Consider the following 13281-nt stretch of genomic DNA (forward strand, 5'->3'; position numbering starts at 1 on the left):
AGAGAAATCTTCCTCTCTCCCAGCTGCCCATTTCCCTTCCCCAATGGCAACCAGTGTTACCAGTTTCTTTTGACTTCCAGAAATAGTTTTTATACCACAAACAAATATGGTATTTTTTCTCTTTTTTTACACAAATACTACACACACTAATCTGTGCATTATTTTTTAACAGTATTACTATCTATAATATTTGACCTTGCTGCATACACAAGGCATATGTTTATAATCCTCCGGATAATGGGTGACAAAAGGCAAGAGGAGATTCCTGTAACATTTGAAACTCTTGTGCATATTCTGTATTTAACTTGTTTGGACCTTATTTCCACAGTCCCAAGATTTCCCTAGAGTAAATGACTCAGAAATATGAGAATTTAGGATTTACTATAATAGGTCAGCTTCCCACATCCCAAAACACATTCCTTACCTCCCTCCTCCAGTTGGCAGAACACAGTTCACCTGCACCCCTCAAGCTTTGTGCTACAGCAGACGCAGTTCTGGGCAGGTCAGGGTTGGTGCTGTGAGCTGGGAGAGAATAGGTCTATTCTTGCTAAGCCAGAGTGGAGCCACTTCTTGCTCATATGCATGTGTCCCTCTCTATCCCAGCTGAGGCTGTTGCTACTTACAGCACTCAGGCTTCTAGGAACTCACTAATCCCATTTCCTTCCTCTTTCTCCAAGGGTTAGATTACATCTCTCTTTAAAAAGTAACCCATGCAGACAAAGGGCCACTTCTGCAAGTCTTACTAGTAAATACTCCTGGTTTGGGCCTTGGAACAGCACTTCAGGAACTAGTCAGTCTAGATTGGCATTGCCAGCACTTCTGAAAACCCTGAAACCATCTAATTCAGCTATGCCTCATTCTTGTAACTCTTGCCAGGAATTTTCTACTGTTCTCTGCAAATCCCATTTCATGTACACATTCTTCTACAACATAGGAAAATCTACACCAACATTCTCAAACTTTAGGGGCATCAATATCTCCAGAGGACTATGTTAAAACAAATTGCTGGCCCACTCCCAGTGTTTCTGACTCAGAAGGTCTGGAGTGGGGCCCGCGAATTTGCATTTCTAACCAGTTCCCAAATGATGCTAATGCTGTCTCTCTGGGGACCACACTTGGAGAACCACTGCTCTGTATCTTTAACCTCTGACTTAAACCTTTGTCCACTCCCTGCTTTAACTAGAATCTGGCCATCCCCTGCAACCTTGCAAATACTTGCTAACTCTTCCTCACTCCAGTTTTCTCTGCCCTCTGTTTCTGTCAGAGATTCTGTGGTCTATTGCTTCAGCCTGTCACCTCCCTTGACCTGTGGTCTTACCCAGCTTACCCACAAGAATCTCAAAGCAAGCTCTTCCTCCTGTGCTCCTATACCCAACTGTTGGGGGCGGGGGGGGGGAATCACACAGTTGTGTTAATTGGTCACCCTAGAATAGGAGTCATAACTTTTTTTTTTAAGATTTATTCATCTCTCCCCCCACCCCCCGTCTTGTTTGTGCTCACTATCTGCTCTCTGTGCCTGTTCATGTGTGCTCTCTGTGTCTGCTCGTTTTTTTAGGAGGCATTGGGAACCAAACCTAGGACCTCCCATGTGGGAGGGAGGTGCCCAATCACTTGAGCTACCTCTGCTCTCTGCTTGTTGTGTCTCATTGTGTTTCCTCGTTGTGTCTTCTTGTTGCCTTAGCTAGCTGTGTTGCTCGTCTACCAAAGGAGACACTGGAAACTGAACCCAGAACCTCCCATGTGGGAGGCAGGCACCCAACTGCTTGATCCACATCCGTTTCCCAGTTCTTAACCTTTTTTGTTCCACAGACCCCTTTGCCAATCAGGTGAAAACCACAGACCCCTGAAGTCCACACTATACTGTGTATTATTTAATAAATACATCATACCCCCATCAACACTTCCCCACGAGAATAATGTTCTTTTTTTTTTTTATTTCCATTCAAGCTCATGGACCCCTTATTAAGAACCCCTGCCCTAGAAAGTCATCATTTAGTCACCAATTTAAGCCACCTTTTTCATCCTCAAATCTCTCTCCTCAAGTTCAGTCCTGTCCTGTCCACTCCTGTCCTGGAAGCAATACAAGTCCTCAGACCTCGCTTCACCAAATCATCCTACCAACGCTTTTCATGGTTGTGTTAGGCAGATTCTAAAATGGCCCCCAAGATTTCCCACCCTACTCCCCAAATCTGTTAATATAACGGATTTTACTCCTCTGATTACGAGTCACAGTTGACCTTATCACAGGGTGCTTTGTAGGTGGTCCTAACCAAATCACCTGAGCCCTTTAAAACCAGAAGTTTATTCTGGTAGCTAGCAGAAGTCAGATTCCAAGCCTGAGAAAAAGTCAACACATTTGCTGGCTTGAAAATAGCAGGGACTTGTCCTGAGTTCCCATCACAACTAAAGGGAAACTGTCACAATGTCCAGAGCCCTTGATGTCTTGGAGATACCAGGAAAGGGTGTCCTCAAATTCCCTGCAGCAGGAACCCATTTAAGTGACAACAACCTTGACTTCCAAATGGCACAATGTATCTACAAAAGGTTAAATGATGGCATCTACATCATAAATTTGAAGAAGGACCTGGGAGAAACTTAGACTGGTGGCTCCTGCCATTGTTGACATGGAATACCCAGCTGATGTCAGTGTCATGTCTTCCAAGAATACCAGCCAACAGTCTGTGCTGAAGTGTGCTGCTGCCACTGGAGTTACTGCTACTGTTGGGCACTTCGCTCTTGGCCTGGAACCTTCATTAGCCAGATGCAGGCAGCCTTCTGGGAGCTGTGTCTTCCAGTGGTTATTAATCCTAGGGTTGACCACCAGCATCTCACATAGGCATCTTTTGTTAACTTGCCAGCTATTGCTCTATGTCACACAGATTCTCCTCTGCACTATGTGGACATTGCCATCCCAGACAGCATCAAGGTAATTCACTCAGTGGGTCTAATGTAGATGCTGACCTGGGAAGTTCTGTGCATGCATGGCACCATCTCCCAGGAGCACCCATAGAAGGTTATGCCAGATCTCTACTTCTCTCTTAATCATAAGGAGATTGAAAGGAAGAGCAGGCTGCTACTGAAAAGGTTGTGACTACCACCACATGATCACTTCAATGTATACAGAAAAAGCATTTGACAAAATCCAACATCCTTTCATGACAAAAAGAGTAAACTAGGAAAAGAAGGGAAGTTTCACAACATGATCCAGGGGATTTATGTAAAACCCACAGCAAATATTGTACTCAGTTGTGAAAGACAAACCTTTCCCCCTAAGACCAAAACAGGACAAGAATGCCCACTGTCAACACTGTTTTTCAACATTATACTAGATGGTCTAGCCAGAGCAATCAGAGAAGAAGAAGAAGTAAATGGCATCCAAAGTGGAAAGGAGAAAATCAAATTATCTCTATTCACAGGTGGCATGATCCTATATATAGAAAATCCCAAATAATCTACAAGAAAACTACTAGAACTAATAAACAAATGCAACAAACTTGCAGGATACAAGATAGGCATGCAGGAGTCAGTTTAGTTTTCTATACACTAGTGTGGAACAGTATCAAAAGGAAACCAAGAAAATTCCCTTTACAGTAGCATTTAAACAGTAAAGTAACTAGGAATAAATTTAACGAAGATGGTGAAAGACTTATACACTGGAAACTACAAAACATTGCTAAAAATTGTAAAGAAGACCTAAATTAATAGAAAGGCATCCCAGGTTCATGGATTGGAAGACTTAATGTTAATTAAGGTAACAAAACTGTCTACAGTGACCTACAAATTAAATGCAATCTCTGTCAAAATTCCAGCAGCCTTTTCATTTCTTTCCTTTCTTATTAAAGAAGTTGTCAGTTTACAAAACAATCATAAATCAATACAGGATTCCCATATACCACCTGATTTTCAACAAGGGTGTCAAGTTTATTTTATAGGGAACAAATAGTCTCTTCCAACAAATGGTGCTGGGACAATTGGATATCCACATTGCAAAAGAATGTGGTCCCCTATCTCTGACCATATGCAAAAATTAATTCAAAATGGATCAAAGACCTAAATATAACAGCTAATACTATAAAACTCTTATAAGAAAACATTGCCTTGTAGTAGGCAATGAATTTTTAGATTGTGCAACAAAGGACATTATAAAGAAAGTGAAAAGACAACCTACAGAATGTGATAAAATATTTGGAAACCATATATCTGGTAACGGTTTAATAACCAGAAAATATAAAGAACTACAACTAAACAAAAAGACAGCACAATTTTTCAAATGGGCCAAGGATCTGAATAGACACTTCTCCAAAGTTGATATTCAAATGGCAAATAAGTATGAAAAGCTGCTCAACATCATTAGCCATTTGAGAAATGCCAATTAAAACTACAATAAGACACTTTACATCCACTGGGTTGGGGAGCACTGCTCTTTAAAATAAATAACAAGTGTTGGCGAGGATGAGGAGAAATAGGATCACTTGTACATAGTTGGTGGTAATGAAGATTGGTGTACCACTGTGCTGGCTTTTTTGTTTGTTTGGTGGTTCCTCAGAAAATTAAACATTGCATTATCATATGACCTAGAAACTCCACTCCTAAGTATATAACCAAAAGAATTGAAAGCAAGGACTCAGGCACCAGTGTTCACTGAAGCATAATTTGCAGTAGCCAAAAGTAACCCAAATGTCCAAGAACAGATAAACAGCTAAACAAACTGTGGTATATCCAAACAGAGGAATACTATTTGCCTGTAAAAAAAACTAGTGACGTGCTGGTACATACCAGAACATGGATGAAACTTAAAGACATTGTGTTTAGTGAAATAAGCCAAACAGATACCGAAGGACAAATACTGCATGATTTCTCTTAAATGCTTAGAATAAGCAAATTCAAAGAGACAGCAGAATAGTGGTTACCAGAGGGTAGGGAATGAGGAGTTACTGCTAAATGAGTATGAGTTTGGGATGACGAAAATAGTCTGGAAATAGTGGTGAAAACTACATAGTATTGTCAGTGTACTTAATGTCAAAAAATTGTCCTCTTAGAATGGTTAAAATAATTTTTATGTTATGTATATTTTACCACAACTAAATTTTTTTCAATTGTGTGGCCAAGGAGGAATTTCAGGGTGAATAGACTACTCCAGCTCCTGAATTTACTGCTGCTCGCCCAAGTGGCAGGCTGGTCTGAAGGCAGGCAGAGACCTCTGTGCCTGTGTAGCGGTTCCCTACTGAAGACTGGATGGCTCAGCCTGCGACTGAAGACTGGTCAGCAGCTACCAAGACTTAGGCCGTTGAGTTGGTAGGAACAACCACCAAGTGTGCCTAAGCTGTTTTTCCACGGGCTTTTAAACAGAAAATACGAATAAGGTTGACAGAAAATAAACATCAGTTTCTAAAAGATAAAACTAAATAAAAAATGAAGTGGCCTGCAGTTGTCATGTTCTCTGAGCTCCTGTCTCCCCACCAGCACCACCCAAGTAGCTCCCAGAAGCACACCACAGCCACTGCCAGCATCTCCACCACCCACAAAGGGACTGAGCCCAGCAGCAGTGCCACTCAGGGCTCCATGGACAAGAGACTACAGCAGGAGTTGAAAACCTTCATGATAATCTGGTGGCAGGAGTAAGTCAGACCTTTTAAAATGGGTGAAGACCATCCATGAACCAGTGGCCTGAGGTATAAGCTCTCCCTGGAGTTCCCTATAGCTACCCTTAACATCTCGCAGTGAAGTTTCTTATGCCCTGCTATCACCTCAATGTGTACATCCCAGGACATTTGCCCAACATCCTGAAAGACAAGTCTGCCATGTGTGATGTCAGGACTATCCTCCTTTCCATCCAGTGCCTGCTGGGAAAATGCAACATTGATAGCCTTTGAACATACATGATGCTGAGCTGTGAAAAAAGCACATACACAGCCTTTAAGAAATACTGGTTAAAAAAATCTATGCAAAGCAGGTTTTCAGTCAAGAGCCCTGACCTGAGCTATACAGCCTCTCTCCTTGTGTCATCTTTGTCACACACATAGATTTATATGACTGAATAATATTATGAATATTGTTCTGTGACTTTTCACTTAATATACCATGGCAATCTTTGCACACATTTACTGCATACTTAATATGGTTGCAAAATTACTTTGTTTGGATCTGCCATGATTCATTTCACCTTTCCTCTATCAAATTTACTTGTTCTTAATTTGTCATTCCTACAGATAACATATGACTGAAAATCCTTGGGTAAATATCTCAGTGTACAAGGGCAAGTGTTTGGGTAGAATAGATCCCTAATAGTATTATTGTGTACTTTAAATTACATGGGTCCTACCAAATTCTTCTCCATGCCCATACCAGTTTACATCTTGCAGTGTATTAAAGGAATTTCCTTACCCAAGGGCATTTTAAAAATCTCAACTTTCTTTTGTCTTAAAAAAAAAAGAGAAGAAAAATCCTTCTAAGATCCCATATCCTCCTCTGCTTATTTTCTCTTTTACAACAGGATTTTTCATTCTGAGACCTACTTACTATTTGGATCAGATAATTCTTACTTGTGGGAGCCTGTTCTGTGCATTGTGAGATGCCTCTATTCACTAGTTACCACTAGCACTCTTCAGTTATGACAACCAAAAGTGTTTGAAGAAATTGCCAAATGACCTTGGGGGCAAAATTTCCCAGTTGAGAACCACTGCTTTAAAGCAAGCATTCTTGAAACAGTTCCCTAGGTTTACTCTTTCCTTTGTTAGCTTGTGTTCCTTCCTTAACCACTGAGCTCTAGCTCCCGTCCCTCCAAATGTGCTGAAAGTGTTCTTGCTAAAGACCGTTAGTGCCTTAGTGGTTATAAACTGTAACAAAAATCTTTTCAGTCCTTTTCTTCTTGACTTCTCTAACATTTGACATTGTTGACTCCTTTTTCCTTTAAACATCCTTTCCATTGTATATCATGACACACTCTGAATGAGCTCACTGGATTCTGTTCTTGCTATTGCAGACTCTTACCCCTTGTCTGTTAAATATGGAAGTTTATCACAGTTTTGGCCTAGGCCTTCTCTCCGCTTCCTGGTGACCACATGGCTTCAAATATCAAATATTCTGATGATGCCAATCCAGACCTCATTCCTGAGAACTAGACTTATTCACTTAGATGTCCAGAGCACATCACAACTCCATATGTAACCAACCTGATACTGTTAAAATGCCTTTTCTCTGATAATGGCACCACAATGGCCTAAGTGCTGGGGTCTATAGCCTGCCTGATCCCTCTTCAAGGTGGCCAGGTGCTCTTCAATATCCAGAGCTCACTGTACAATATCCATCTCACCATATTGTACATATTTCCTTGCCTGATAGTCCACTAGTCTGGAAGCTGCTTGAAACCCATCTTATTTTCTGTTGTATACTCAACTTCCAACATTAAGCATGCCATGTAATGGTGTTGAATACAACTTTCTTAGATGTTTCAGAAACATTCTCAGCTTGGAACATGATTTGGAAGTTGGTAGTAGATGCATTTCAGAATCCCCATATATGTCTCCCACTGTCCTGACTTCAGACATGCAGTGTTTTTCTTCTACCTGCTGGTAGTATTGACAACTGGCAGCTTCCATATGAGCCTGAAGAGAGTCACCCTTTCTCACTCGCAGAAATGGTCATGCATACCACATTTCCAGGGGCATTCTGCATCACAGTGGTCAATGCAGGTATACATATAGCCTGCTTACCCCAACTGGGACAGCCCAGCTCCAGGGCTCTCAACAGAATTGGCTAAGTCCTTTGTTGTGACTACATCACAGCTCAACCTCTCCCTCTGCTCCTCAGAGATATTGATACCAAAAGCACACCCCATTAAATTTCTTACACGCAAATTCCATCTCAGAATCTGGCCCCAAGGAACTCAACCTGTCACAGGGATGTCATAGCTTCACAGGAGAATGATAGGGAAGGTGTTAATTAGGAGGTACCACTCATTTTTTTTTTTATTTTCCAAACTTAGGCATAACATTTTCCTAGTATCTAGAGGTTAGGATCCAAGCCCATTCAGGCTGCCCTCCTTTATGTGCTTCTCTTCCATCTACTGGCACCACCATTTGCCCACGTTCTAGGGGCCCAATCCTTTCTTCCAATTAGAGAATGCCGGTTTACAGTTCATAAAAGTGTCTAAGGTACTTCCACAGTACTTCCAACTCCTAATGCTCAAGTGTTAAGAAAAAATCCATTCCCAGTTAATCTTCCCATGGGAATTTGTTTCAACAATTCAGATTATTGGAATTTCTGGTGAGGAGTGGGGTTAGTGTAGAGAAGTACCTTTGTAGGTCCCATAAAAGCTAGGGAGTCATTGGGACTCAAGTCCTCAAAAGAACCTATCTGTGAGCTTCTTACTCAGTCCTTCTCTTAACCTTGCCAATGCATTCCTAATCTTAGCCTCTCCATCTCATGTGTGTTGCTCTAGGCTTGGAATGTTGACAGACACAGCATTGAGAATAAGTCCTTCATTCCACAAATACTTTGTGTTTACCAAGAGTGAGTGTATTGGTCAACCAAAAGGGTACTGATGCAAAATATTAGAAATCTGTTGGATTTTATAAAGGGTATTTATTTGGGGTAGAATCTTAACAGTTACCAGGCCATAAAGCATAAGTTACTTCCCTCACCAAAGTCTGTTGCCACATGTTGGAGCAAGATGACTGCTGACATTCAGCTTTCCTCTTCCTCTTAAGGCTCCGTGGTCCCAGCTTCTTACAATATCAGCTGTAGGTCATCAGGCTCTCTAGGCTTTGTCCCTCTCCCTGGGGCTCAATTCTTCCCAGTCTCAGGCTTGCTTCTCTAGACAAGGTCAGCTGTAGACTATCAGGTGAATGGCTTGTCTCTCTTCCCATGGCCTCTGCTGTGTCTAATCACGCCTTCTCTCTGCTCCTCTGTGTGCTTACTTCCTGGGCTCAAGCATTAAAACTCCAGCTAACTCCTGTGCCTTGTTGTTTTCTCTGAGGTCCCACCCACCAAGGAGCGGGATGCAATGTCCTACTGACCTGGCCCAATCAAATCCTTAGTCATTATTTAATCAAGTAAAAGTGAAACCTCTGAATCCAATATAATCTAATATGCCCAGAGGGATAGACCAGTTTACATAATCCAATATCTATTTTTGGAATTCATAAACAATATCAAACTGCCACAGTGAGGCTAAAGTGACAATACAGGTTCTATGGGGCCAAAACAGAGACACCTAATTCAGCTTCAGAGGGGAGGAGGGTTAGAAGGCTTCTTGGAGTATGCTGAAATTGGGATAGATAGGCAAAAGTTCAGAACTTCCCATAAACTAGATAGTTTCCTATGAAATAATGGAACAAAATCATTTCCTTAAGTCTACTATATAATAAGACTCTCAATATATTAACTTCTGCAGACAATCATTAACATTTCAAATTTTCATCTTTAGTGTAATGCCAAAGATCTCTTGTCCTTTTGCCTGACCTTATTACATTCCTTTATTAATACTGCAGGGCAGGAAAAGTGTTCATGTACAAAAAAGACTACTGCCAAAGCTTTCACCCTGACACCTGAATACTAGGGGTTGGGGAGGGGCAGGGATCTGTAATGCCAAACCACAGTATGAAAGGAAGCTTTTGTGCTACTATCTGTTCTCAAGGTCAATGCCAGTCTTCCAGTACCCATCTCTAAATAGAATGTTTTTACAGATGAAATCACTGAGCTATTTTGCAATATCCCATTTAACCCACAATGTATTATCATAAGCAGAATCAAGAATTAAATGTGAGAAAACGGAAGACACCAACCTCCTTATATCCTTGAATCTGTGTTTATTTGTTAGCCTGTCACATACTTTCCTTTTTGGTCTCACATTACCTGAAGGAAGAAAGGATCCAGACACTCAAAATGGTTTAAAATCCAAAGCGAAAACAAAACACACCTTCAATTTTGAACTCATATCCTGATATCTTCTTCAGGAAGCCCATTTAACCTCATGCTACTCTCTCCATTTCCCTTCCACTTTCTCATCCTTTCCAATCCAAACCACATCATGAACATCCACATCAAAGTCACTGCTTCCATGTAGACTACAGCATTGTCAAGACTGTCTGCCTCCTCATTTCTGAATACCTGAACCCAACACTCACTGACCAACATCATTGCTCTGATTCATTATCTATCTGGGGTATTTGTCTCAATCTACTCTAGAACTTCCTACACAATATTCCTTTAAAGAAAGGGTTCCATAGCTCAAGTAGGGAACACACTTACAAAAATGAGAAGCATGGTATTAATCCAAGACTGCCATGTCATCCAGGCTGCACTGTGGTACTGCCATAGACAACCAAATAAGATATATGAGTATATTTGTCAATTACATTCTAGTGACTTGTGAGAGGTTTGCCTGGACTCTACTCTTTACTGCTTGATAATGGTACATTTTTTTCTGGAGGCTGCCAGACATCATTCCAGAGCCTTTCTGTCCTTTCACCATAAACCACAGGAATGCCATGCTTCAACTGGTGCTTATTTCTGGTGGGCCAGAAGGGAGGGAGCCCTTGAGGGGTATACTAGGCAGCCAAAAGGGATGATGGTGCACAGTACAAGAAATCTGTTTGTTTTTGTAAAGTATTTATTTGGGGTGAAAGTTTACAGTTACAAGGCCATAAAGAGCCCAACTTGGGAGACAGATGTGGCTCAAGCAGTTGGGCTCCCATCTAACATATGGAGGGTCCAGAGTTCGGTGCCCAGGGCCTCTTGGTGAGGTCAAACTGGCCCACACAGGGAGTGGGCCCACATGGAGTGCTGCCCCCCCCCATGGGAATCCCGCCCTGTGCAGGAATGCTGCCCTGTGCAGGAGTGCCATCTAACGCAGAGAGCTTGCACAGTAAGATGACACAAGAAGACATGCAGAGGAGAGACAATGAGAAGACGTAGCAGGACAGGGAGTTGAGGTGGTGTAGAAGAAAGATCACCTCTCTCCCACTCCGGAAGTTCCCAGGATTGGTTCCCAGAGCCGCCTAATGAGAATATAAGCAGACAGAGAAAGGGTGGGCAGCAGGTAGACAGAGCAGACAACAGGGGGTGTAGTGGGGGGAATAAATAAATGAAATAAATCTTAAAAAAAAAAAAAAAAAAGAGTCCAAATCAAAGTTACTTCCTCACCCAACATACGCACCTGTTGCCATATGTTAAAGCATGATGGTGGGCAATGTCTGCAATGGTTCAGCCTTCCTCTTCCTCTTAAGATTCCATGGACCCAGCGTCTTCCAATCTCAGCTGTAGGCTGGAGGGCTCATTTCCTTCTGTGCTCAGCTGCTTTGTTCTCTTCACAAGCTCAGCTGTAGACTATCAGGCTCATCTCTCTTCCTGGGCCTCTGCCATATCTATGGAGCTGTCTCACTTCCTCTGTGTTCTCCATGTATCTACTTCTGTGTTCTTGATTGAGCATCCATTTATATAGCCCACCAAGGGTGTGGGGACTCAAACTGAGTTACCCTAATGACATGGTCAAATCATCCAAATGGAATCTAAGCACCCCCTCGATACAGAGGTGGAGCAGACATAACCATCCCAGGGTCCACAGAATGGAGGAACAGAGTATGGATTAGAGTGGACTTTGATATTCTTTTCTGGAACTATTGTGATTAGTAATGGAAGAAAATGTAGCATTGAGATGGAGAAAGTGGCCATGGTAGCTGCTGAGGGTGGGGAGTGTGAAGAAGAGATGTGATGTGGGGGCATTTCCATGAGTTGGAGTTGTCCTGGGTGGTACTGTAGGGAGTTACTGGACATTGTATGTCCTCCCATGGTCCACTGGGTGGACTGGGGGAGAGTGTAAACTATAATGTGGACCATTAACCATGTGGTGCAGCAGTGCTCAGAGATATATTCACCAAGTGCAATGAATGTCCCATGATGATGGAGGAGGTTGTTGTTATGGGAGGAGGGAGGTGGGGGGGATATATGAGGACCTCATATTTTTTTAATGTAACACTAAAAAATAAATAAAGACAAAAAATAATAAAGTAAAAGTGAAACCTTTTAATTTGATACAATTAAAGAGGTATCATGCCCAGAGAACAGACCAGTTTACAAATTGTGGCAGTTTGATATTATTTATGAATTCCAAAAAGAGATATAGATTATGTCTGTAAACTGGTCTGTTCCTCTGGGTGTGATAATCTTTTGATTTTATTAGATTCAGCTGAGATATCTGATTAAATGTCAGGATTAGGGCTTTGATTCAACCATGCCATTAGAGTACAATTCAGCATTGAGTCAGTCCCCTTGGTGAGACTCTCACATAGAAGTAGACACACAGAAAAGGTACACAGAGGATCCTGCAGCCTCAGGAGGAGAGATGAGCCTGATAGTCTGCAGCTGAAGAGAGGAGAGCAGCTGAGCCCAGAAAGAAACAAGCCCCAAAGGAAGAGAGACAAGCCCTATGCCAGCCTATAACTGAGATCAGAAGAAGCTGGGACCATGGAGCCATAAGAAGAAAGAGGAAGGCTGAATCCTCACAGACATCACCTGCCATCTTGTTTCAACATGTGGCAACAGACATTGGGTGAGGAAGTAACTCTTATGGTACCGTGAGCTGGACTCTTTAGGGCCTTGTGACTGTAAGCTTCTACCCCAAATAAATGCCCTTTATAAAAGCCAAAAGATTTCTGGTACTGTGCATCAGCACCACTTTGGCTAATACATAAACATAATCTCTTTTTGGAATTCATAAATAATATCAAACTGCCACACTCCACCCTCTGAGTTCCAAAAAGGCATTAAAATATTCAAAAAACCTTATTTCAGGGAAACGGACTTGGCCCAGTGGTTAGGGCGTCCGTCTACCACATGGGAGGTCCGCGGTTCAAACCCCGGGCCTCCTTGACCCGTGTGGAGCTGGCCCACGCGCAGTGCTGATGCGCGCAAGGAGTGCCGTGCCACGCAAGGTTGTCCCCCGCGTGGGGGAGCCCCACACGCAAGGAGTGCGCCTGTGAGGAAAGCCGCCCAGCGTGAAAAGAAAGAGCAGCCTGCCCAGGAATGGCGCCGCCCACACTTCCCGTGCCGCTGATGACAACAGAAGCGGACAAAGAAACAAGACGCAGCAAATAGACACCAAGAACAGACAACCAGGGGAGGGGGGAAAATTAATTAAATAAATAAATCTTTTAAAAAAAAAAAAAAAAAACCTTATTTCAGTAGCAATGCTAAGTTCAAAATCATATCACAACCAGTTTATAGAATACTATTTGTCTTGGGGCAAAGTCCCCTCTGGCTGTAGACCTGTGAAACCAACAA

General features: G+C 42.3%; 1 pseudogene; it reads left to right on the plus strand.

Annotated features, from left to right (window-relative positions):
• The first annotated feature begins 47 nt into the window (after positions 1 to 47).
• Positions 48 to 3105, plus strand: LOC139439060 (small ribosomal subunit protein uS2B-like; annotated as a pseudogene).
• Positions 3106 to 13281: the final 10176 nt, after the last annotated feature.

Source organism: Dasypus novemcinctus, chromosome 5 (assembly GCF_030445035.2).
Source record: "Dasypus novemcinctus isolate mDasNov1 chromosome 5, mDasNov1.1.hap2, whole genome shotgun sequence".
NCBI classification, from domain to species: domain Eukaryota; kingdom Metazoa; phylum Chordata; class Mammalia; order Cingulata; family Dasypodidae; genus Dasypus; species Dasypus novemcinctus.